At 39.8% G+C, this 27,001-nt stretch overlaps 1 protein-coding gene across 12 annotated transcripts in view; it reads right to left on the reverse strand.

The window, feature by feature from the left end:
- The window catches only part of MPDZ (multiple PDZ domain crumbs cell polarity complex component), a 164,863-nt gene extending 138,441 nt beyond the window's left edge, over nucleotides 1–26,422 (reverse strand). For 4 of the 12 annotated variants that reach the window (XM_081802988.1, XM_081802985.1, XM_081802987.1 and 1 more), the window contains exon 1: nucleotides 26,150–26,420. The gene's annotated coding sequence lies outside the window, so the exon portion shown is untranslated. Of the gene's footprint in view, nucleotides 1–6,351; nucleotides 6,421–25,280; nucleotides 25,502–26,076; nucleotides 26,096–26,149 lie in introns of those variants that run through there. The other 8 variants (XM_081802986.1, XM_081802983.1, XM_081802979.1 and 5 more) reach the window with 5 other exon arrangements.
- Nucleotides 26,423–27,001: the final 579 nt, after the last annotated feature.

A 27,001-nucleotide genomic window follows, 5' to 3' on the forward strand; every position in this document is an offset into this window, starting at 1 on the left:
AGGTTTTCAAAATACCCTCCTGACTATAATATTCTCTTCTCCCTCATTCAAAATAAACCTTCTCAACTCCTTCGACTCAAACGGATTCATCTTTCTCTGATAATACTTATCCAGACTCTTTAAAGTACCAGCTACAGATTTCCAATGACAGTGTCCAAATCACTAACCATACTTAATCTTTGCTGTCCAACAATTTATATATCCTCTCCCTAGTCACACCCATCCTTTGCCTTGCAGGAAAACCTCAGTCATTGCTTCAGTGGCGGGAAAAAGGTCACACCCAATCTCCTCACTTTTGAAAGACAAAATAGGATTTGTCTGAGAAGGAGCAGTTGCCCTTGTTGTCTCTTTAACAGAAAATGCATCTGGGACAAAAGGAAATCGTGATGTATATGAGTAGATGCACTGACTATCCATCAATGCCTGTGATTAGCTCTGTGTAATAACAGAGAACAGTTCTTGTTGACTTTCCTTATCCTGATTTAGAATACACTATTTAAAACATCAACTCCATTTGAAATAGTCAAACAACTCTATTACTGGCACTTGTTTTATAAAATGCCCTGGTGTCAAGAAAAGGGCACCAGCTCTAACTTGGAATTGAAACCTAAATAACAGTGTAGGTATGGGCAAAGGGCCATACCATCTGAACCTTAGTTTCCTAGAAAACTTACTCATTGAGTATATTGCAATAAATGAGAAAGAGTATATGAATTTCCAGATCGTAGTATAACTCACACTGTAAAATATATATTCAGAATTAACACTGAGCCCATACAGATGTGCATTTCAATGTCAGGCATTGCATGGTTTCATGGGGAAAAATACAGGGAGATCTTTAAAATAAACTAGTCATATTTTTATTCTTATTGACAAGGACACTTCATAAGATAGTATACTATTAGGTCCCCCTCAAAAAATTACTAACTTCTGACAGTTAACAAATAAAAGTAAAGATACCCCAATAAAAGGACGGTCTGTAACTGATATATGCCCAGCAGGAAGAATGCTAGCAATGGAAGAACATAACTTAGGGAGTCTGATCACCTGAAGGAACATTTCAGCTGGCCCCTTTATTAGCCGCAATGCCCTGTGAAGTCACTGTCTGTCTCTCCTAAACTAGAAAACTCTAACCACAAATGAATGACATTCAAAGTTTTAGAAGGGTAAAACTATACAAATCAGTGCTTGCTAGGTACAATAAAGTCAGCTCTACCTTCTCCCCCTTTTGAAATATTAACTTGGAAAGACAAGCAATATTCATGACCTGGAGGGGGAGGTAGCCTATGGATTTAGAGACCCACTGATTTATGAGGAGTCTGCAGAGAAAGTACAGAGTAAGCAGTTCCCCACTGAGAAAAATATTGTCATCCCAAAGTTCACCTACAAGTCGGTTATGTGGAAAGAGAATTACTTTTCTTTTCCCCAGAGAAACTCTTATCATAAAGGTTTTGGTCTTTTTTTTTTTTTCCCAAAAAAAAAGGTCCATTCAACTGCGAGTCAGACATTAATTAGCTCCCACATGAGAGCTCCATTCCTCTGGATTTCAGAGATTAAAAAAAAATGAGTTTCACAGTTTCTCTTCTCTGCTCTGATGTCCGTTAAAATAAACACATGTGGCTTTTTTGAGGCTTTCCAGATTTTACAATTAGTAGCCATGACAAAGAGACAAGAGGTTAAAAAAAAAAAACTGTTCCTTTTCATGCCCTATACCCCATCCCAAGGATTCAGCTCTAAGTATAAAGATACTCATTTGTAACCACAGATGTTTTGATATGGAGGGATAGAATCCACATGCATCAAACTGCATGAGTTCTCCTTCTCACCCCACCATCAACCTTCCCTCTTCACCCCCCTCAACACCGTGTGGAAACAGAAGGGTACCTGGGTGACAACAGTGGGTCATGGCCAATGGGTCAGATGTAAAGAAAATCTAATACATGTCTAAGAAATGCCAAGTTCTCAGGGCTCTTCTGGACAATTCAGGCTAGCAGTAAAGATGGTGAGTCAGAAGGGCAGCAAAGAGAGGAAATGAGATGTGGACAAGTAGCAGCACTAATGCCAGGGCAGAAGCAAGGGTGACAACAGCAAACATTCAACAGCTACCACATCCTGGGCACCACTCAAAACATATTATCCAACTAAGGCCTTTAATATTCACTTTACAAACAAGTTAACTGAGGCAATGAAAGAGTACACAACTTGCCGAGGTCATACCACCAGTATATGATGGAGCCAGATGTGGACCAGGCAGTTTGGCTCCAGAGCCAATTAACAATTTAACTTCTACAATATGCTGCCTCTCAACAGGAGGAAGATTCACCTTACCATTCTCCTTCCTCTTTCCAAGTTCAAAACTGTGTTGACTTTGCCCTACACAAGGAGAAACCAGAGGAAGAAACAGACCCAATGTGCACGAAGTCTGAATGGACTGGTGTAGACAACTTAACACAACCAACAATCCATACAAAGGTATGAACAACTCAAAACTAAGTATTTTAGAAACTATGGGTAGGTACATCAAAGAAAGATCAGTAAGTCACCATTTATATAAAGTTCATATATGTTTAAATAAATCACCTTTGAAACCCAAGATTTTAAGAAAAATCTCCAAGAAAGATAAGCCTCCTTATATTAATATTCAAAGTACATTAAAAAACATGGCTGTTATATTTCAACACAATGGAAATAGGCGTATTCAAACAGACTCAAAAATAGAGCCACTGTACACGAGCCCGTGTGGTTACTGCCCATGTACTCCTGCCTGTTGATACATCACTATGTGGGTATAGCTGAAGCTGTTACAGCAGCCGTGACGCTCACAACTACAGGACGCACACCATGAGTGGCTCCGTGACCTCAGTGCCGATGAAGCCCTAAGTGCTGGACAAGGGCAGGCTGCACACATGACATCCCGGCAGCAGGCACTCTGATCCTCACGCTCTCCACGGGATCCTCCACTGCCTCGCATATTGTTCTCTCCATCCTCCAGAGAACAACAGAGGAAGGGAGAGACTCAGGTCTTACTCAAGGTCATATAGCTCATAAGCAGAGCATAGAGTTGAATCCAACGCTGCCTGAATTCAAAGCCCACACTCACTCTATCACACACCATGCTTTCCATATTGTACTGCAAAAATCATATGGTGGACATACATTGTTGAATGAAAAAAAAAAGGACTGTGTAAGACAATGTATTAAGTTGTTAGTATCTGTATAAAAGGGAACGGAAATACTTGTGTAAATAAAATTAATATGTACATGTTTATAAAAGCACAGACTGTTTCTGCAAGCTTTCCAAAGACACTAATAGTAGGATGTGGAGGGCTATGGGACACTAAGAGAAACATTTTGCACTGCATTTCTTTTGGGTTTTTTAATTTTTATTTTTTTAAAGATTTTATTTATTTGACAGAGAGAGAGAGAGCACAAGTAGGGGGAGCAGCAAACAGAGGGACAGGGAGAAGCATGGTCCTCACTGAGTGGGGAGCCCGATGCAGGGCTTGATCCCAGGACCCTGGGATCATGACCTCAGCTGAAGGCAGACGCTTAATCAACTCAGCCACCCAGGCGCCCTGTCTTTTGGGTTTTTTAAATTTTCTATCAATATAACATTGCCACATTTAGCAAATAAAAATACAGGATACAGAAAAATTCAAATAAATTTGTATTTTGGATAAATGAATTAATTTTTTAGTATAAGCATATCCTGTGCGATACTTGGGACATTCTTATAACTAAACACTAATTTGTTGATTATCTAAATTTCAAATTTAACCAGGCATCCATTATTTTATATGGCAACCCTACTTATGTATATATTACCTTAGGGAAAAAAATCAAATTTTAAAAATCATTTTTAATTTAAGGCCTTTATGCTTCTTGTAGAACATTAATGCAATGACAGAGTTGTCAAGTCCTTTGCAAAGCTCTAAAGATTTTATTTTTTTTATTTTTAAAGATTTTATTTATTTATTTGACAGAGAGAGAGAGACAGCGAGAGAGGGAACACAAGCAGGCAGAGTGGGAGAGGGAGAAGCAGGCTTCCCGCCAAGCAGGGAGCCCGATGCGGGGCTCAATCCCAGGACCCTGGGATCATGACCTGAGCCGAAGGCAGATGCTTAACAGCTAAGCCACCCAGGTACCCCAAAGCTCTAAAGATTTTAGCTGTGACCCAATGATTGTCCAACAACTAGTTGACAATTCCAGTGTCAGAAGGGGATAAAAATCAAGTCAAATTTGGTTTTATTTAGAAACAGGGACTGACTAATTGACTAATCGTTGTACTTTTCAACAAGTTGTACTGGTAATGTGTGGGCACAGATTGTAAGTAGTAAAGAATCAGTGCTTCAAACATAAAACAGATCATTCTGTCCAATGCAGATTATATGGCAACTAACAAGTGAAAATATGTTTTCTGCTAAAAATAACCCAGAAAGAGAAACTGTCCCAAATGCATAAAATTTTCTAGTTATCTTAAACAATTCTAACTGTAAAAGAGGTACAACTTTATTTTTTTTGTGTTAAGTTTTTATTTTAATTCCAGTTAGTTAACATACAGTGTTATATTAGTTTCAGGGGTACAATACAGTGATTCCACACATCACCCCGTGCTCACCAGGACAAGGGCACTCATTAATTGCCATCATCTATTTAACCCTTCCCTCACCCCTACCCCTCTGTTAACCATCAGTTCATTCTCTACAATTAAGAGTATGTTCCTTGATTTGTCTTTTTTTCCCTTGGCTCATTTGTTCTGTTTCTTAAATTCCACATATGAGTGAAATCATATGGTATTTATTTTTCTCTGAATTATTTCATGTAGCATTATACCCTCTAGCTCCATCCATGTCATTGCAAATGGCAAGATTTCATTCTGTTTAATGGCTGAATAATATTCCACTGTATATAGATACCACATCTTCTTTCTCCATTCATCAATCCTTGGGCTTGATGGGCTGCATCCCTACCTTGGCGATTATAAATAATGCTGCTAAAAACAGCCGGGTGGACGTGTCCCTTTAGAATTAGTGTTTTTTTGTTTTGTTTTGTTTTTTATTCTTTGGATAAATACCCAGTACTGCCATTGTTGGATGGTAAAGTTTTTCTATTTTTAACTTTTTAAGGAGCCTCCATCCTGCTTTCCACAGTGGCTGCACCTGTTTGCCTTCCCACCAACCATGCACAAGTGTTTTCTCCACATCATCACCAACACCTGTTGTTTCTTGTGTTGTTGATTTGAGCCATTCTGACAGGTGTGAGATAATATCTCATCGTAGTTTTGATTTGCATTTCCCTGATGGTGGGTGATGATGAGCATCTTTTCATGTGTCTGTTGGCCATCTGGATGTTTTCTTCTGAGAAATATCTGTTCATGTCTTCTGCACATTTTTAATTAGATTTTTTGTTTTTTAGGGTACTGAGTTTTATAAGTTCTTTATATATTTTGGATACTAACCCTTTATCAGATATGTCATCTGCAAATGTCTTCTCCCATTCCATAGGTTGCCTTTTTGTTTTGTTGATTGTTTCCTTCATTATGCAAAGCTTTTTATTTTGTTGAAGTCCCAATAGTTTACTTTTGCTTTTGTTTTCCTTGCCTCAAGAGAGATCCAGAAAAAAGTTGCTATGGCCAAAAGGGGTATACCTTTAAGTGAGTTTGCTGCAATGCTTTGTGGCTGGTCACAGTCACTCAGCATCTATTTATTGCATTTTTTTTTAAGATTTTATTTATTTATTTGACCGAGAGAGTGTGTGTGCACAAGCAGGCGGAACAGCAGGCAGAGGGAGAGGAAGAAGCAGTCTTCCCGCTGAGCAGAGAGCCGGATCAGGGGCTCGATCTCTGGACCCTGGGATCATGACCTGAGCAGAAGGCAGATGCTTAACCAACTGAGCCACCCAGGCGCCCCTATTTATTGAATTTAAATTTCACATCTGTCTCGTTCACAGCTGCCTCAGCACTACCTGAAAGTTAGACAAATGCAAGGCTGTAGTCATTTGCAGGTAGTTTGTCATAACGTCAATTGGCCATGAGAGCAAAACTTACACTTCTAATCATAATTCACAATCTAGGGAAATGTTACTGAACTAGTACTCTAAGTAAAAGAAACATCACACTATGCACCAATGTTAGTGCACTCTTCGAAAAGAAAACATTCCACCTCTTCTTAGTATCCATTCTTTTGAACTTCTCCTTCATTTCTATAGGCTTGATTCAAAAAGTATTCGTGAACAAAATTATTTTCAAGTTCATATTTATGAATCTTTCTGAATTCCTTCAATAATAACAGAATTTGTTAATTCTATTCTGTTTCCCAGAATGAAAAAAAATCAAGTATCAAATAACCTTACCTTTCCAACATACTTGAAATGCCAACTGATAGTCTTGTCCTTCTTTTATAAAACAGGAAGATAAATTACCTGCCGAAAGTAAAAAATGCTACAGGGGCCACGGGGTAAGAAAAGAACTCAAATTCTGTTAGTTACCGATTCAACAATACATGGGGCAACTACACGACCTGCATGTTGTTGGGTGGCGGAATTAGAAATAGGAAGAAACAGTCTGGGAACTCATGGGCCAAGGAAATAAAAGAAAAAGGCAAGTGAGCGGACACTTAAAAATACAAATGACAGAAGCGGGGCACCAAACTCAAACTGAAGAGAAAGGGGAAATCTACTGGGGGCAAATACCCCTGCACAGTGTCCTGAAGAACAGGTCGGAGTCACAGCAGGAATGAGGAGAGCTCCCCACGTGGAAGCAAAAGCACACAGCTCCTGGGTGTTATACGCAAACAATGAATCATGGAACACTACCTCAAAAGCTAATGATGTAATGTATGGTGATTAACATAATAATAATAATAGTAATAAAAAGCACACAGCTCCTTCTGAGCACTGCAGGGAGCTTCTTATTCCTGGATTGGGAATGGAGAAAAGGAAAGTCGGAAGTGATAAGGCTAGAGATGTGGGTACAGGCTAAATTACTGAGGGCCCTGCATACCATTCTTAAGGAGTTTAGACATTTAATTTTGAAGTTTATTTTGGTGTAGTGAGTGACATGGTCAAAGTTTGTTTTAGAAACATCACTCTGGTAATGGTGTGGAAGACTATAAAAACAAAAGAAACTGGAAATAAGAAAGCCAGGTAAGAGGTATTTTCAAAAACAGACATGAAAGTGAATAAATGAAAATGGAAGTCAGATTCAAGAATGAATGAAAAGCTATAAGCAACAGGACCTGGTAATGTGGAAGTAAGGAAGATGAGTCTAGGATGAGCCCCAGGTTTCTGCTTGAGTTTATGACTGGATGGGAATACCCATCACCAAGAGAATATAAGAAGAGGGCAATGGTATGACTGCCAGAAATAAAGTCATACCACTAAAAAAAATATATTATTCCAGATATAAAGATGTGTCCTGAGCAAGAGTTTAAAAGGCTGAGTTCTCGTACCTTACAATGCTGCTATGCACTGAACTGTATCCCCCCAAAATTCATGTTGAAGCTGTAACCTTCAATGTGATTGAATTTGAAGACAGGGCTTTTGGGATGTACTTAAGGTTAAATGAGGTCATAAGGGAATGGTCCTAATCCAATAGGACTGATGGCCTTATAAGAAGAGGAAGAGCTATCTATCTAACCTTCCTCCTTCCCTCTCTCCCCCTTTCCACAGAAAAGCCATTAAGGGCACAGTGAGAAGCTGACTATTGACAAGGCCGGAAACCAAACCCTGCTAGACCTTGATGTTCAACTTTCAGCCTCCAGGACCATGAGGAATTAAATTTGTTGTTTAAGACACCCTATCTGTGGTATTTGTTATGGTAGCCCAAAATGACAGATACAGATTTCAACCTTCCCACTGCCCCTGCTCCAAGGAATACGCTATTACACACTATGCTACGTCCTTCTTTTCCAACCATAACCAGGAGAACAAGGGTTGGGCTCCTCACTCAAAGGAAGACAATCCAAGTGTTGACTGGAAAGGCAGAACTAGGCTAGACTCTCTCGGGAACTGAAGGAGAGAAACATTGCAAGAATAAACCGAAGATAAGTAAAGGATGAAAGGCTAAGATAAGGTACAAGCCTGATTTATGAGAGAGCAAAATAAATCAGATGAGAGAGACAGAACACAGCTGACATTGTAAGAGCGGCAGGTATTCCTTGGGGAGATCCAACATAGCCAATGAGAGTTAAACAGAATAACCGGTCCCTGAGATGCAGAGTTACTGACATCCATTCTTACAGCCAACCCCATTCTGACAGAGATAATTTGTAAGAGGCTCTTTATTCCATTCAAACACACCTAACTACCACAGCCTGCTTGGGCATAGCGCCACACTACCACATCCCACACAAACCAATCCCTTCAAGCATCCTGCTGTAGAAGTACCCTTGCTCTTTTAACTACTTCATTTGGACACTCTACTTCCAGTAAAGATCTGAGGCAGCTTACAGGCCAAGGCAAGTTTAGCAGGACCACTGAAATAATTAAGAACCTTATAGGAGGATAGTTACATCAGAAAAACAAGGCACAGGGAAGCAGCTTCTATGGCAGGTGAATAAAATAATATGAAGTATTCAGTTTTAATCAAAGCTGGAGAAAAGCCACTAGGTTCCAACCAAACAAAACAAATCCACTGTTGAAAAAGGCCTGTGAGACCTAACTGACAAGGTTTCACTCTATCAATGAAACCACAGTAACTGTGAAAAACATTTACAAATAATTAAAATATTCCTGGCTAACAAATTTCAGTCACAGGAGAATAACAATACTTTCATTTCAAACTCCACTAGAAAAACAAGGCAAATATGCACATTAAAAATTTAAAATAATACTAAAAAAATAACAACCAGAAATGGAATCTATAATTTATAAACCAGGAAAAAAGATGCAACAGAGAATATTCAAGCAATCTAAAAGAGGCTGGGAACAGAGAAAAGAAGAAAAAAGGAAAAAGTACAGTCAACAAAAAATATAAAACAAAGGGACTAAAATAAATCCAAACACCTGTATTCACAATAAATATGAACGGGTTAGACTCACTTATTAAGAATAAATTCACAATCCAGATTTCAAAAATGAAATTGAGAGTTGAGGAATAGTTTGATATTGTTTACCTGTATTTTAAAATATATATATAATATATGTTTACCTATATATATATATATACACACATATTTTCATCATATTCAACAATGAATTAAAAGGACACATTCTAAAATCGATTACAGTAGTAGTTACTTTTAGGGGCAGACAGATGAAAATGGTAATCTCAGATCAGAGAGGGATCAAAAGGGAACTTTAGCTTTCTCTATTTTTTTAAGGAAACTGTAACTTTTAGAATGTTTTTAAAGTATATATGTAAGAAGTAAATGGGTTGAAATATTTATGGATAAAACGGTGAGATGTTTAAGATTTGCTTCCAAAAAATGGAAGAGGACAGAAGCAACAGGACTGGCCATGAACAAAAGGCTGTTAAAAATGAATGATGGAGGGGCACCTGGGTGGCTCAGTTGGTTAAGCGACTGCCTTCGGCTCAGGTCATGATCCCGGAGTTCCGGGATCGAGTCCCACATCGGGCTCCCTGCTCGGCAGGGAGTCTGCTTCTCCCTCTGACCCTCCCCCCTCTCATGTGCTTTCTCTCTCTCTCTCTCTCTCAAATAAATAAATAAAATCTTTAAAAAAAAATGAATGATGGATACATGAGGATTCTCTATAATAATAATTTATTGTAATATGTACATTATAAAACATACATTTGAAATTTTTCATAATAAAAATTAGAAAAATAACAGATGGCAGTAAACATGTGAAAATGTTAATATCTAATTACAGAGGATAGAACTAGAGATGATTAAATCATTTCCTTCTTTATAATTCACAATGTTTTTGAAATCCTATCGTTCTTCCTCGGGGGGGGGAAAAAAGATTTCACCTCAAACTATGAATTTACTTGGGAAAAAAAAAAATTGCCATTGATAAATGCTGCCAGAAAAATAATTGGTTCAGGCTAGATTACTTAACTCCAGCAAAAGGAATTGAAATATTATGAAAAGATTTCTTCAAAAATTAGTATCTCATAAGGAATTTTCATTTTTAAAATTTTCATTTTAAAAACAAAGCTTTATTCTGATTTCCTGATGGCTACTCAGCTGCTAGTTTTACCAAGCTGTTTTAGGTAAGAGCCTTAGAAGCAGAAGCTTATGGCTCTGGATTAGCCAACTTTGTGTGAAAGAGAGAGCAGCAGGGCAGGAAGTGATAGATGACCGTAGCTGTTCTACTTCTGAAAGTACATACAGTACAAACCAAAATCCCCACCTTTGGAAATGATGGGTGAACCCAAGAGAGTACACATAAATATAAATGTTCCAATTAAGAGAAAACTTATTTATCTTTCATGTATATTCAAATAACAATTCAAAATAATGAATAGTCACATATCTAAACTAATACTATAAAATGGAGAAATGTCAAATTAATCCACAATTATGTAGACATACATAAATCAAAATCATTCCTTTGACCAAGAATCCACATACTCTAAACAAGTTTTGGTGAAAATAATATCATCTCATTCCTTTGCATAGTAATTTCCTAATAGGGAAAAAAAAAAACTACTGAATAGGAAAATACATATAATAAATAAGATGGAATATTTTATTATTGATATACTTACACAACAATATATTTATACTAACAAACATTTTCATTAAACTTATTTTTGTATTGAAAGCTACTGTCTTTTATTTTTAAGACTGTTGGCCAGATGTAAAGGGTTCATTGTCCTTTCAAAAAGTATGCACGTTTGGGCGCCTGGGTGGCTCAGATGGTTAAGCGTCTGCCTTTGGCTCAGGTCATGATCCCAGGGTCCTGGGATCGAGTTCCGCATCGGGCTCTCTGCTCCTTGGGAGCCTGCTTCTCCCTCTGCCTCTCTCTCTCTCTCTGTCTCTCATGAATGAATAAATAAAATCTTTGAAAAAAAAAAAAAAGTATGCATATTCTGTCCTTAACTGCAGATTCCCTAAAGCACACAGACACTTACTTTATAAAGACATTTACCAGATTCATAACCACTTCCAGAATTACACACACAAATTATATTTTGTGATGCTTTTGAGTTAATATCCCCTATTTACTGCTCACACCCAGGTATGAAGTCAATGTTAGTGTTGAAAGGAACAACAAAAAACATGCAGCTCACAGACACGTTAAAGCTCACGACGGTGTGGTTACTAACAAATCAATGGTGTGTCTGGGATGAGAACCTTAGGCTGCTACTATTATTCAACTGATTATCTGAAAGGCTGAACTTTCTTTTTATTTTTTTTAAGAATTTATTTATTTATTTATTTGAGAGAGAGTGAGAAAACGAGCAAGGAAGGGGGGGGGCAGAGGCAGAGGGAAAAGCATGCTCCCCGAGGAGCAAGGAGCCCGAAGCAGCACTTGATCCCAGGACCCTGGGATCATGACCCGAGCCGAAGGCAGACACTTAACTGACTGAGCCACCCAGGCTCTCCCGTAAGTTGTTTTCTTTTTTTAATTCTTTTAAAGATTTATTTATTTAATTGAGAAAGAGAGAGTGAGAAAGAAAAAGAGAGAGAGTATGAGTGGGGTGAAGGGCAGAGGGAGAAGCAGACTCCCCACTGAGCAGGGAGCCTGATGCGGGGCTCAATTCCAGGACTCCCGGATCATGACCAGAGCCAAAGGCAGATGCTTAACCGACTGAGCCACAAAGGCACCCCCTAACTTTCTTTCTTTTTAAATATATTAGACAAATCAATTCTGTTTATAGTCCACTGTATTATATTTATTTCCTTTCTCCTTACCCTCACTCACAGTTTTTTTAAAAAACAATGAAAACACACACACAGAACTATGGACTCCACAATACCTTCTCTCTGGGCACTCTTTTTTACATATTTTCCATCCATAATGTTCTCTCTTAGTACATCCCTATAAGGACAGGGACCCTTCCCCCAAATTGTTAACTCACACCAAACATGGTGACTCGGGGAAAAGATTCCGATGCTTCCAAGAATGCACACGTAGCCTCTTCTGTTCTCTCACTCCCTAGCTAAACTCAGAGGAATTTAGATTGTTGGGCAGTTTGCCACTGTTTGCTACCACATTTTCAGTGTTAAGGACCAAGATGCAACAGGCTAGCGTATTTCTGGGACAGAACCAGGCAAGGGGACCCCTCTCCAAGGGCTGCCCTTGCAGGGGAACAACAATGGGTTGGCATCAGACTCCAGAGGCAGATGCCGCTCATAAAGCACTCACTCTAGTCACATAATATTCTTGAGGGAAACCAAAAATGCACAGAAGGATTAACCTTGTGCCACAGAATTCTCAGGTGCAATTCCTACACCAGCAACAAATTCTCCAAAGAAATTACTTTGGGCTCCTGCCTCCTGCCCTTTTGCCTGCCTGGAATGAGGCAATTCTCCAGGGAGCCCAGGGCAAACTGTATCCTTGGTGCTTAGAAAAAGCATGGATACTCAAAGCATCCCCATGGGACCCTGAAACACAGAGGTGACAGTACAGAAGATATCTGTCATTTCTCGTCTGCCCTATCAGAGATAGGACTTTCATTGAGTTTGTGAGATCTCAGTGATGATACTGAGACAGGACAATACATGGCTTTGTCAACTGTAATGGAACAATTCCTCAGGGTAAAGCCCTTAAGGACAATATAGAGACGAGAGGGGTGGGGGGGCAGGACACACAGAATATTATAACCTCGTTGCTGCTTCAACTTATCTCCCCGGCCAACTACCTCAAGTTCATCCTCTTCACCCAACATCCATTTTCTAGGGTTTTTCCCCATAACTTTTCAGTAACTCTACTTCTGCCATTTCCCCATTATTGTTCCTAATTGTTTCTTCTGTTTTGGAATCTTTTCTACAAAAATTATGAGGACTGTCATCTATCATATTGCCTACTTGGCTGTTACAGAGCTTTAAGTACTATACATAATTAGATTATTTTTATCCCTCCCCATCAATCAGTGCCTCCTAAATTCAGTTTGCGGCCCTCATGAATTCCTTCTGCTGAATTTGGATAGGAATAGAGATAAAGATTAGAAACTTCACTCAGAAAAGGGCAGGCTCAAGTTCCTGATAGGAAATCCTCTGGGAAGAGAATAGCATATTGGAGTGATATTTAATGTGGCTGTTTTTCTCTCCTGTACTGCACTCGGGGTGACTAGTAGTCGGTACCCCGTTGGTTTGTTTGCCAGCTCTTTGCACAGAGAAGTACCATGCATGTATTGAGAAGGGCTGGTGAAAGAGCATGCTTTCTCTGAGCCCATTTATGTAATTCTTTTCATGGAGCAATTCAGAACCCATAAATTCAGCTGGAAGAAGAAATCAACCCATTTTTTGCAACTATTAATGCTTTATAATTTCAAATATCTTATTTGAAGATGTAAGAAAATTTCGTGAGCTTTTACTCTTCCTATAACTTTCTAACACCATATTTTATGGATGTGGAGGCAGAAGGCCAAAGAGATTACTAACTTTCTCAAGGTCACATAACTCAGACTTTTATTAAGCAATCATATTTCTATAGCCATTATTAGGTGGGGGTACTGAAAAGTCTATGTAATAAAACATCAACAATTATCTGAAAGTATCAGCCAAAAGTAATCTAATTCAGTTACAAGAGGATTTGGGGACAGAGAAGAAGGAAGAAATAATAGGCTTAAAAGCCTTATTCAATCAGATTGGATGTCTGTTACTAGATTCCCTAAGTAACAAACTGTTTAATTTTCCATGTCATTTTACTGATTAAAAAAAAAATCAACTTTATTCCTCAGATATAAATTGACCATCAAATGCTCCCTTCAAGAGACAAAGTTTCCAAATATATATTCACCATTGATGTCTAAAATGTAAGTTTGGTCGTAATCTATAAATTAAAGCAATAATTTGTTATTTGGGGCTTTAAAAAATGCTATTCAGTAAGAACTAATAATAAAACTGCATATAAGAATTGAGTGCTATTGCATCTACTATAACAGTAATTCTTCCATGGAATTAAATAATCTCCATGAGTGAGTTTTTTAGGCAATGAACTAGCATTATTTTTACTGTATGAAATGAAACCATTTATGAAATAGCTTTCCTATATCTGTGTTCTTAAACAGAGCATATATGCTTCACACACATGCCTTTTCTTTAATCTGCCAAGAGCTTCTTATTAGATATACACATTTTTAAGAAAATTGAGGATCAGAAAGATAAAGTGTTTTCCCCGACATTACAAAGCTTGTCAGCAACAGAGCTATTATTTAAAGTTAACCCAAGTCTGACTGATAGCAAAACCAAGACCTTTCCACTACATAGCTCTGTACTCTAATACTACTACTACAGGTAAGAAAATAATTATTTACCTTCAGATTATGTAGCCCCAGGCACCTATGCTTTCAGAGTTCCCAGACTGCCTTATAAAGTTCACTTTAAAAAAAACTACCATTTTACTAATTGTGAGATCCTGAGCGGCTGTTGTAAAGTGGGCATTAACAATAACATGCAAAGCACCTGGAAACAATAAGCATACCAAAAACTACTGCTATTATTATTTGGTTTTCTATTAGTGTCTGGACACTAATCTCTCCATTTTGCTATTTCCAATTTGCTATTAGATTAATCAGGCTTATTAAATCAGTAAATCCTCAACACAAATGAAAACTGATCACTTCTGATTTGGGACTTGTAAAATGCAGTAAAGAAAGTACATAGCTTTTAGAACACTTATGTTCCCATTGCTGAAAACTATATGCACTTTTTGTGCTACTGAATACCCAAAATCAAAATCACCCCCTACAGTACTTCAAAGGAGTAGAAATGAATCCAAACATTGCAGTCTTAGAAGTCAGCTTAGTCAAAGAACTGACACTTAAGAGTATTATGTTATCTACCAGAAAAGACAAATGGAGAGAAAACAGGTTTGATGTATGGCAAGACACAGATAAACAAACAGGGCAGGAAAGGAAGAAAAAATAATGAGGTGAGGAAGCTGAAATGGAAGAGACAGAAAAGATGGAGGGGCAGCAAGATCATTTACAAAACTCTCAGAAAAGTCCTGAACATTCACCAGCCAAACAGGAGGTGGAGCAGGGTGTTAACTGAGGTTACAAAAGCACAGGAAGAACTGAATCATTTCCCCCACCAAAGTGAAATCTGATCTCAAAGGAAGAACTTCAACTCTGTCTTTGTCACCCACCAAGCAGCCAAACACAGTAAAGATCATTAAGTCTGAGTCACTTTCCTTGTGACTCAGTTGTCAAAATCCCATAAGATAAAGTATGTGTAAGTATGTAGAAATGGAAGTGCTGTGGGAGCATTAGGCAGTATTATTATTAACAGCAGTATTAGCATCAGAATGGCTAACTCATAATGTTTCCTAATTTTAAGAAAATCAACACCGAAATAAAACTACATAAATACACAGCATTATTTCAGCAAGTTTTAACTACGCACTTCTATTCCCCTAAGCAGATTTAACATGAAATACTTGCACAGCATCCTTCTATTCTCATTCAAATAAATAGGCACTTTCACATCTAATTTTGTATTCATAATTTTATTTTTTTAATTTAAGAGGGACATCCCAAATTCTACAAACTTTAGGCCCCCAAAGTCTGTATCTGCCTCTATCACTGAAGCATATGGTAGAGCAGAATACAGACAGGTACCTAACTTTTCAGCTTTCAATTTAATGGAAAACAGTTAAGTAATTACACTGCAACATGATGTGCTAAATTCTGTGAGAGTACAGAGAAATCCAATGCAGAAAGAACTGGGAGGGGTGCCATGTGAATTGTCCCAAAGGATGCACAACTTAAGAGAATGTGGGAGACAGCCAGGAGAGGGAAAGGCATGTCTTGCTGGGGGAAGGACATCTGCTAAGGCAGTGTCATCTAAAGAAACCAGAGAATTGAAATGACGGGGGTTCTATTGCACTGGGCTACCAAACTAAACAGGAGCTAGGAAAGCCACATTTCATGGCCTCCTCGGGCCCTTGTCCTGAAGGCATGGCAGTGCATGTGGAATGGGTCGGGGGCGGGGGGAAAGGTGGTAACTGAAATTCATATTCTGTAAAAACAATCATGATAATAGGGTAAATAGCTCATGAAAAAGAGAAAGAACTATGATAGTATAATCAGATGGTAGGCTATTAAAACAAGCCAATCAAAAAATAATATAAGCCAAGATTAAGGCAGATACCAGAAAAACAAGGAAATATACACACATTCATCAGAGGGAATCGAAAAAATTCAATGACCCCTAGATATGTGCTGGGGGCAGGCAGAATGAGTGAGTAACAGCAATGGAAGTTGACTTCCAATGTTTCTAATTTGGGGAACTAAGAAATACCAGGACATAGCTTAAACAGTAGAAAGAGAAATGTCTTTTGTTTTTAGAGGAACGGGTAGAAATGCATTCCTTGTGAACATATCCAGTTTGAATTGTTTCCAGAAAATAGGAAATATTAAAATTTAAGTTCCATGGGGGTAGGAATTGTTGGTTTTTTTGTTTTGTTTTATTTTGTGGTAGTGATGGTCCCTTTTTATTCCAAGGCTATATCCCCAGAACCAGAAATAGTGACTGGGTCAGATAAGGCACTCACCAAATATCTGCTGAAAGAAGGAATCAACTACACATGTGCATCTAAGGAGAAAATAACTTGGAAGACCTAAGAGTAGGCAATCACTGGCCTCTAGGTGTTGCTGAAGATAAAGGAGATTAATCAGAAAGAAGGTATGGATTGCCAAGAAGGGAGAAATGAAGTTGGAACCCTGGAGAGCATGAACATTTTAAAGTATAATGCAATATATATGAATTATTTTAGGTAAAAATCAATTAGAAATAAAGCCCTTCAACAAGGGAACAAACAAGGGTGAAAGGAAGGAAGGAAAGAAGGAAAGAAGGACTGACCGACCCTTCATGCTTGATCACTCTAAGTACCATATTGATAAAGCACCCACTACAGCCAACACCCTAGGCAGGGTTATTTATGATACCGACACTAAATAAAGCTTATTTGACATCACTTTGGCTCCTAGACCAATGTGAAAACAAATTACTTATGGAAGATAACCTATAGGTCAAATTAAAAATAGGGAGAGATTGGGGGGGTGCTGGGTGGCTCAGTCGTTAAGTGTCTGCCTTCGGCTCAGGTCATAGTCCCAGGGTCCTGGGATTGAGCCCCACATTGGGCTCCCTGCTCCACAGGAAGCCTGCTTCTCCCTCTCCCACTCCCCCTGCTTGTGTTCCTTCTCTCGCTGTGTCTCTCTCTGTCAAATATATAAAATTAAAAAAAAAAAAATTGGGAGAGATCAAGATACCTTTTTTTTTCTTTTTAAATGAACTCTACACCCAACGTGGGGCTCAAGCTCACAACCCTGAGATCAAGAGTCACATGCTCTACAACTGAGCCAGCCAGGCACCCTAAGATCAAAATATCTTAGATAGATATCAAACAATCATCTGTGAAGTAAATTAAAAATCCCAATAGAATCAAAACCAAGATGAAATAAAGTCTACATATAGGGAGAAGAATATATCTAAAAAATTATGAAATCAGCCATGATCCTCTCTTATTCTACTTCATACTAAACCAAAACAAATTCACCTTTGGATCTTCTGTTAATTGAATATGCATACACTCAAGAAGAAAATAAAATTTGTTCACAATTATAAAAGCAATGTTTTACATAATCTGTACTAAAGAACTGCTAGAGAGAACCTTGTATTCCTGACGGCCAAGAGATGTCATTGTCTAAATCAGCAGATAAGCTTGTCAGTCAGTGAGAGTCTACCTTCCTGAGAATACACTGAGGAAAGTCAGCAAAAGAGATGACAATTTACATCCTGCTGGCAAGATTCCAAGTAGTACAGACAAGGGTAAATTATATAAAGAAATCCAAATTCATAAGAACCTATCCAAACATGAACCTTTGCCATATAAGAAAAATAAGCATGCACCAATTCAATCCCCCAATTACTAATTCACAGATAACTGTAACAGGCTACACTATTTAGTTACCACATATAATTCCATAGGACTCACTAGGGCTATCTTTGATAACTGGTATTTTCTCTCTGAAAACATTTTAAGAGGTCTTATTTTCTTTCAATAAACATGACTATTTGCTTCTTAATTAACTCATATACCATTTAACTACATTCATTAACTGTATTTTACTACTGTACTCAAAGGACTAACTGTTAATATTAAGATTATAAACCAACTTTCACTTTTGTAATAATCCAGAGACCACATCTGCCTTAACTGATATTGTTTGGGTTGGTTGTTGTTGGTTTTTTGTTTTGCCACTTAATTTCAGTTAAGTCATTAGCAAGCAGAGACAAACACCTAAGTGTTAAAAATGGCCCAAAATATCGGAGTGATGCCAACAAGAATAACATGTTTTCACAATATGATGATCATCTTCTCTCCAATTCTTGATATGTTTGACGATCTTAGGTGTAACAGATAATGAATGGCAATTATTTGGATAATTCAGGCACCAAATTACAACTTAAGTTATCATATTGACTATATGATTGTCACATAAATTTGTCACAAGAAGTGACAGATAAATCTATCAAAAACTATAAAGACTATAAAAACTATGCAAGTAAGTCAGAGAATTAGCCAAGCAGTCTTAAAGCTTTGAGCTCAATACTGAAGCTGACTTCACAAGGTAGGATACAAAAGTTTACAGAAAGCCTCAACACTCACATGACTGTTTTTTTTTTTTTTTGTCTGTTTGTTTTGTTTTGTTTTTACATAATCATCTGACATCTTTAAAGATCAGGAAACTTTAAATCTCTATTTTACATTTGTTAGCTTTTTAAAAAAATTATCTATGATTTACATATTTTGAAACCTCAAGTAACCTTATGTAAGGGCATTTAAAAAGTTTTAAGTATCCAAGAGGCATGAATTTAAGACTAAATAATACTGTCAAATACAGAATTCTGACACAACAAAGTTGAAACCAAGAATAAATACAAGACAGTGGACAAAATGCAAGAGAATTCTAAACTATTTTTTAAAAAAAACCTCTGAATGGTATATCCATTCAGTACAACGAACTAGCACTCAGCAATAAACATTATTAAGTTATGAAGAGAAGCAACATGGATGAATCCCAAAATACAGAGTGAAATAAAGATAAAATGAGAGAATATCCTGTATGATTCCATTTATTTAAAACTCTAATAGAGAATGCAAACTAGTCTATCCTGACAGAAAGATCAATGGTTCCTTGGAGACAGGGGATGGGTAGGTAGGAGAGACAGGAAAGTATGACATACAGTCATCAGGAAACTTTTAGGGGTGATGAATATGTTTACTATCTTGATTATGGATATGGTTATATGTAGGCCAAAATTCAACAAATTGTGCACTTTCAATATGTGCAGTTTATCATATGTCAATTATAAATTACACATCAGTAAAATAAATGATCCTTCTTCCCTTCCTGAGAAAAGGGTGAGGTCTGAAAGTTCTTAGTTTAACACCTAAAAGATGTTCACTGAACTTCACAGAGCAGGCCAGGGATCAATAAGCCTGACCTCGGGGCTGTTTCTTCTTTTGTTTTCCTACCACAGCCATAAAACATCTAAAAATACCCTGTGATTTAGCCGGATACAAAATATACATTCAGCAGATTATATCAGAACAAAGAGACATTTCTCATGTTGTGCTTTTCTAAAAGGCAATAGAGTGACTATGTTTACTACTTCCAGGAAAAACATGAATGTGGTGGGAAGGGGGGTGCACACAAAACGCCACTGAATCCTATAGTTGAGGCCCCTGCAGTCCTACAGTAGGAAGGACATAAATGCTGCCCAGAGGCAGACTTCATGCCTGACTTACTAAAATGAAATATCCTTGGAAGAATGGGGTTAGCAAAGAAGGTGCGGGGGCTAACCTAGAGCTTCGCGAACTCTACACAGCAACAACAAACTTAGACAAACAGAACCAGTGAAGGGGGCCTAGCAAAGGTTAAGAGAAGCTGGGCATACCTTATAAAGATCAGAGAGGATCCTTTCAAACTACAAAATAACCTTTAATCTTTAGGATTCTGTCTTCACAGTTTTGTTAGGTCTGTGATGTCTTTTAAGAGCACAGAATGAGAGATCCTCATGACCATTTTCTACAGCCAGTTCCCCAAGGCAAGGCATGATAGGCACCACCCAATTACATAATGTAAAGTTATTCCAAAATTAACTATAAGACTGTAACATTAACTTTCAAGCAGAGATCAAGATTAAACAACTAATTCTCCACTGGTGTCCTATGTGCCACATTGTAGTTAGCCATATGACATCTCCTCAAAAGAGTCAACAGACATTGGTTCACAAAGATGATATCAGTTTCAATTCTACATATGGATGTTTAATAATCTCAGATCATATTATCTTCACTGAGAAAAAGAGCAATCAGTGATCAACAGTGCTGTTTATTCATGTGCATTATGGGGGGGCTGATATATGGGTGACAGAATCACAGGCAAGTTTATTGCTTCTTTGCACTTGTCTACCTCTTCCATATTTTAAAAAAATGTGTTTTTATTATTAAGTAAGTTACCAAGGAAATAACTATCTTATGTATTTTACTATATAGTTTTAAAATATAAATAATAAAGTAAATGGTAAAGTATCCCAAAACACATTCAAATTATCAACACTAAATTATCAACACACCTAAATAGGTTTTTCCTAATTGTTTTTGTAGCTAATATCTGTTTTCCTTCTCTTATAAGAGTTTCCTTTTTCACTTTCCCCTCATGCATTTATGTATAGCACCTTAGATCTGAAGGTAGAGTTCTTTACAAGAAAGTAACAATGAATATTGTTTTCTAAGATACAAATAAAACTAAAAGGAGAATAAAGATCAGAATTCTCTATACTAGACAAATTTAACCACCACAAACAAGAAGAAAATAAGGAAGAATTTAAGTCTCAATTTACTTTTTTTTTTTTAATTCAGTGGGCCATATTTGGAAAAACTGCATTAATATTTCTCTAACTCAACTAATCTCAACAACCTAAAAGAGTTTTTGTTATTTTATAACATACAGTATAAATTACCTTTTTAACCTTAATTTTTTCCAAAAAAAGAAATTTCTGGGGAAAAAAAATGATTATGCGGACTACTTGCCCACAAAACATGCATAGTATATACAGTTTTCAGGTCAATGTAATTTAAAGAATAAGCTTTGCTGTTTCAATCAGACGAAACATTTCAGACGAAATGTTTACAAACATTAACATTTCATTTTTGCCAAATTTAATGTTTTACTGATTTCTGAAATATAAGAAATATCTTTAAAAAGTAATGCTTTTATGAAACACTTAAAAAGGAAACTAACATAATGCTCTGTCCATAAAAAGCAAGGGCCAGTTTCTCAGTGAAAGCCAGGAAAAAGAAAACAAGTGGCTTCAGGCCAAAGATAAAGTATCTTTTTCCTCATACAGCAGTTTCTCTTTTCCCAAACATCAAATTACCACAGTAATGCTTAGACTAACACAAGAGCCTCCTATATGACCTCCCTCCCTAACCCTACACCAGTCCATTCTTCAAGATCTCTACCAGTTTATAACCTAGGTCTCTTTAAGAACTTCATTGTGGGCTGAATTGTGTCCTCCTCTCTACCTCCCCAAAATACATATGTTAAGGTCCTAACCCCTGTACCTCAGAATGTGGCTGTATTTCGAGACAGGGTCTTTAAAGAGGTAATTAGGATTAAATGAGGTCGTTGGGGCTCCCCTACTCCAATAGGACTGGGAGACACAGGGAGATGGCCATCTACAAACTGCCAGCAAGCAGTCCTCTGTTGATCTCTAATTTCTTTGAAATGGTATAACTTTTATCGAGTGTAAAACTTTCATATTCTTTCCTTTGTGTGATTTTTTTTTTCAACCAAGACAGTAAGTTTCTAGGGCAATATCTTATTTTATGTTCTCCCCAGTGCTTAACCCAATGCAACACACCTCCTAATCCATCTATTATTATTTACTAAATAAACAACTACTTCAGATCTACTCAGAAAATATTTCACAGGAAGGCAATAGATTATATAAGTAGAAATAGTTCTTCATCTCCTTATTCTTATTCGCCCACACGGAACCCCACCATAATTACTTAGTCATAGTATATCAACTTTACCATACTAACCATCACTTCCCAACTGTGTTTATATAGAGGCTCTCTCACACATGACACTATTTCAAAAGAGAAAATAGTACCTTTCTTATTATAAATATGGGGTTGATAATGTACATAACAATGTAACTCTATCAAATGAATTCCTACTTTAGGCTAAATGTATTTTAAAATCACATACAACTGCTTGGGAAATATAATAATGATAAAATATATCATCATCCGTATGTGCCATCAAGCAGTGCTGAATTCTATAGGAAGTTTTCTGCTTCTTTACTTTGAAGTACAGGATCTTTCTCTGGCAGATATGTTGTTTGCTCCAGCATATGGGGACATTTCCAGTCCAATATATCAACTTTTCTTCAAGATATTTTATGAAATTCACAAAGTACTGTGTACATATTACAAATATACAAAATGGAGCCAACCTGCTACTTAACCTAAGGGAGTCAAGTCTATGATGTCAGACTTGGGATGTAATTTGAAGAAAATCATCTGCCTTTAACTCAGGGCAGTTAGTTATCTTCCAGGCAATCATTGTTGCATGCCAGCTTCTAAGTCCCTTAATCTTAACTCTAGACAATGAGTCCACTTCCTTTGTAAAGCAGGGCCTCCACACCACAGCAGCTGAAGGCTAAAAGCCTGCATCAATGCAAAATTACATTTCAAGGATTTCCACAAATCTGAGTACCCCCACCTTGCAGAGAGATAGTTAACTCTGAGGACAGCCTTCACTCCTTCATAATATATGTGCATTTAAAAGGTATCTGAAATGCAAAGAGGTCTTTAAGGGTCAAGCAGGACAATGTCTATGTGATAGGAATTTGGAGCAGACAAACACTGTAACTGACATCTTGCTCTGCCTAAGCCACAAGCAACAGGCTTAGGCGATAAAAGGAGTATAGTAAAGTGAGAAAGAAAACCAGAAATGAGAGGAGAAATGAAAAGAAATACCAATGGGAGCTAAAGGAAGAAAAGGAACACATGTTAGAGGCATGTACACATGTGATCAATTCAGTAATATGTGGAGAATAAACTTCATCATTTTTTGTTTCAGCAAAGATTTAGGGAAGAGGAATGGTGAAGAGTCAAGTTCCCCCCCAAACTAGCTTTGCCTCAAGTGCTTCCCTGCAAAAGGGAATCCATGACATCCCCTAACTCCAGCTACTCTCTACCTAAATAAACAAAACTATAATTCTCAAACCTGCTCAAGTAGCAGGGCGGCAAGAAGTCACTAGAACTCGCTGCAGAACACCTTGAAATGTGGCTATCTATATTAAAGTAACTAAGCAGGTAATTTCTGCCAATCAGAAAACCCACTTTATCCTAGATTCTGACAAAGAAAGATACTAAAAGGTTAAGAAATCTTTTTGAGGGGTGAAACTTCGAAATGGGAAAATCCAATACATTAACTTGTCTACCTATTGGAGAAAACTCAGCCAGTTCAGGGGACACCAGAAACAGCGTGAAAGACAATGAAATTAAACAATGCACCCATCAAAAGAGGGGGCATTTAAGCAATGCTTTTTTTAAAAAAAGATTTAATTTATTTGACAGGGAGAGAAAGGGGTTCGGGTAGAGAGCATGCGCACAAGTAGGCGGAGCAGAAAGCAGAGGGGAAGGAGAAGTAAACTCCCCGTGAGCAGAGAGCCTGACCCCAGGCTGAATTCCAGGACCCTGGGATCACGACCAGAGCGGAAAGCAGACGCCTAACCAACGGAGCCACCCAGGCACCCTAAGCAATACTTTTAAAGCCTGCTGTAGGTTGGCAAGTTTTTCTGTAAAGAAAAAGAGAGTAAACATTCCATACTTTCAAGGCTATGCATCCATGTCTCAACTATGCAACCACTCAACTCTCCCACTGCTATTGTTAAAGCAACCGAAGACAGTAAGAATCCGCCATACACAAAAGGAATGAGTGTGGCCATGTGCCAATAAAACTCTACTTATGCACACTGAGATTTAATTTTCAAATAATTTTCACATACCATGATATATTCTTTTGATTTTTTTTTTAAAGATTTTATTTATTTATTTGACAGAGAGACAGCGAGAGAGGGAACCCAAGCAGGGGGAGTGGAGAGGGAGAAGCAGGCTTCCCGCCGAGCAGAGAGCCCGATGCGGGGCTCCATCCCAGGACGCTGGGATAATGACCTGAGCCGAAGGCAGACGCTTAACGACTGAGCCACCCAGGCGCCCCTATTCTTTTGATTTTTTTAACCATATAAACATGCACAAAACACTTCTAACTCCTACACTTTGAGGGAAAAACAGGCTGCTGCTGGCCAATTTGGCCCATGGCCCTTAAATTTAGAGACCTTCACTTGCAAAGACCCTAATATGAACTGAGCAAGGACAGAGTCCCATCTAGATATACCCGCCCATTTGTAAACTAGCTCATTAGCTAGCAAGAAATCTGGGCATCCCAGACAAGATTATCTCCACCACGCTCTAAACCCTCAGTCCCTCCTTCAGGCAAGGGCACAGGTGCATCCATCCAGAGCTTAACACTGTATTAGAAGCTCAAACCTAGGAACCTTAAGTTTTGTTGGGTTTAACCTAAATTCTACGAGGCGGTAAAGCGTATATTAAATACAGTTGATTCGACCCTTTAAAAAAGTTCATTGTAGTCACGTATACCCAAATTCAGCATGTAAAAACTCCCAAGCCCTAAACCATCACCTCGTGAGTTTTTCAGATCGTGTTTTTTCTTTCAATCCTGCTAAAGGTAATCTAAATGAGGAATGTCTACGGAAACACAAAAGGGATGTTTACACTACAGCTGTCCACCAAAGCTGGGCGATTTGTGTGTGATTCTTCCCCTCTGGACATCAAACGAACATGGGTAGTATTCTTTCTAGGCTGAAGTCATGGTCCTCTTATCTGATGCTACCTAAGAAACACTAGCTGCCACCCGCACCCTCCCCACACAAGGCACGCAGCGCCCACGCTCGGGTTCTTCGCCAGCTGAGCAAGCTCTGCAAGCCCCACCCGCGGAGACGGATGGAGACGTCCCGCCGCCCCCGACTCGCCCCCAACCACTGCGCAGCAGCCGCCACCCGCCCCCCTCCCCCCGGCTGTCGCCCGGCCCCTCCTACGTTAGGCAGTCCCAGCTTGAATTTCCATGTGATCTGCGGGAAAGAATAGCCCGGCCTTTGTGCCTCTGCAGAGAACGCAAGCAAAAATGTACACCATCACCACCCCCGACACACACACAACTCCCAAGACACAAAGCGTCTCCCGAACAGCGCTTCCCGAGGAACATCCGGCATCCCCCCCGCTGCGAACCGCAGACAAAGGCGCCCCATCGGCGCGGGGTAGTTGAAGAGGGTGGCGAGAGCTAACTGCTCCCACCGTGGGGGGCAGCGGATGAAAGGGCACAGGCGCCGCGGGGGATGGGGGGCGGGTACCAATTAGCGGCGCGCTCGGGGTCCGACAGACAAGGCTAGAGACGCCAGTCTGATGGGGGAGGCTTTCTCCCCACGACCCAAGCGCCCGGCCCAGCGTAACGGTGGAGGGGGCGTCCGGCCCGGGGCGCGGCCACACCAGCGGCGAGCAACAGGCTCCTGCGCCCCGGAGCGCCGGCCCGCGCGCCAGGCCCGCGGTTCCCCTCCCCGGCACCATCCCTGTGCCCCTCCAGGCGAAGGAAAAGAAAAAAACTTTTAAACCATTTAGAGTAAGCAAGGGCAAAGGGGGAGGGGGGGTGGAAGGGCTGAAAGGACTGGGACTAGCGCTCGGGTGCCATGCAAGTAGCGAAGGAAACTTCCAGACCCCGTCCTTTTAAAAGAGCCAGAGGAGCGGCGGCTTCCCGGTACCGCCCGGCCGCGCGGGGTGGGGCGAACGCACCCCGCCCGCCCGCCTGCCCCGCGCGCCGAGCCCCCAGCGCCCGCGCACCTTCTCTGCCGGCGCGCGCGCAGAGCGCGGGGGCGCGCTCCGGCCTCCTGGCCCGGGCCCCGGCGCCGCTTACCCGGCTAGCGGCGGCCGCCCCGGGCGGGTACGCGGAGGGGGAGGAGGGCTGGGGAGCCGAGGTCGCCGGGGACTCGGGAGCCTCGCCTCGCTCCCGCTCGCCCTCTTCTCTCCTGAAGTAACGGCCCGGCCAGGAGCTTCGGGATAAACGCGCACACTCACGCGCGACCGAGAAACTTAATCCCGCCCGGCCGGCGGCGGCCCGACGCCAGCCTCGCGCTCCGCCGCGCCCCCTCCCCCCGCGCGCGCCGCACTTGCGCCGACCGGGGCCCCCGAGGAGGAGGCGGCGGCGGCGGCGCCGGGGCCGGGGCTGCCGGAGCTGCGTGACGCCTGCGGTCGGCGGGGCGGCGGGCGCGCCTCGGCCAATCAGGGGGCGCGGCCCAGCCCGCCGGTCCTGGGTTTTAAACTAGCTCCGCGGCCGCTGGGCCTGGCGTGCGGCGCGTGGGTTCTGTGAGGTTGCCTTGGGGGAATACAGGGCGCCCCGTTAAGTGGGAATGTCCAATAACGAGGAATAATTATTTTGGCCAGGTATGGCCCGTGCAATGTTTGGGACATACGTAACGCTGAAAAATTGTTCATTGTTTATCTGAAATTCGAATTTAACCTGGGGGTCTGTATTTTTCCTTTCTAAATCTGGCAACCTGTGGGAACTGGTAGGCGCTATTTCCAGATTTGAGGACTTAATTTTTTTCTTTTTTTCATTATGTGGACTGCCTTGTGGATGCCTTCTGTACAGGTAACTTATTTAAGTGGTATGAGAAGGTGATGAGAAGCGCTTTAATGAGGAGGCATGGGGAGTGGGGGCTTAATAATCTCACATTCTAAGTAACTTTTGGAACATTAGTGTGCTTCT

The sequence above is a fragment of the Leptonychotes weddellii genome, chromosome 14, assembly GCF_054177405.1.
Source record: "Leptonychotes weddellii isolate Sample4059 chromosome 14, ASM5417740v2, whole genome shotgun sequence".
Classification (NCBI taxonomy): domain Eukaryota; kingdom Metazoa; phylum Chordata; class Mammalia; order Carnivora; family Phocidae; genus Leptonychotes; species Leptonychotes weddellii.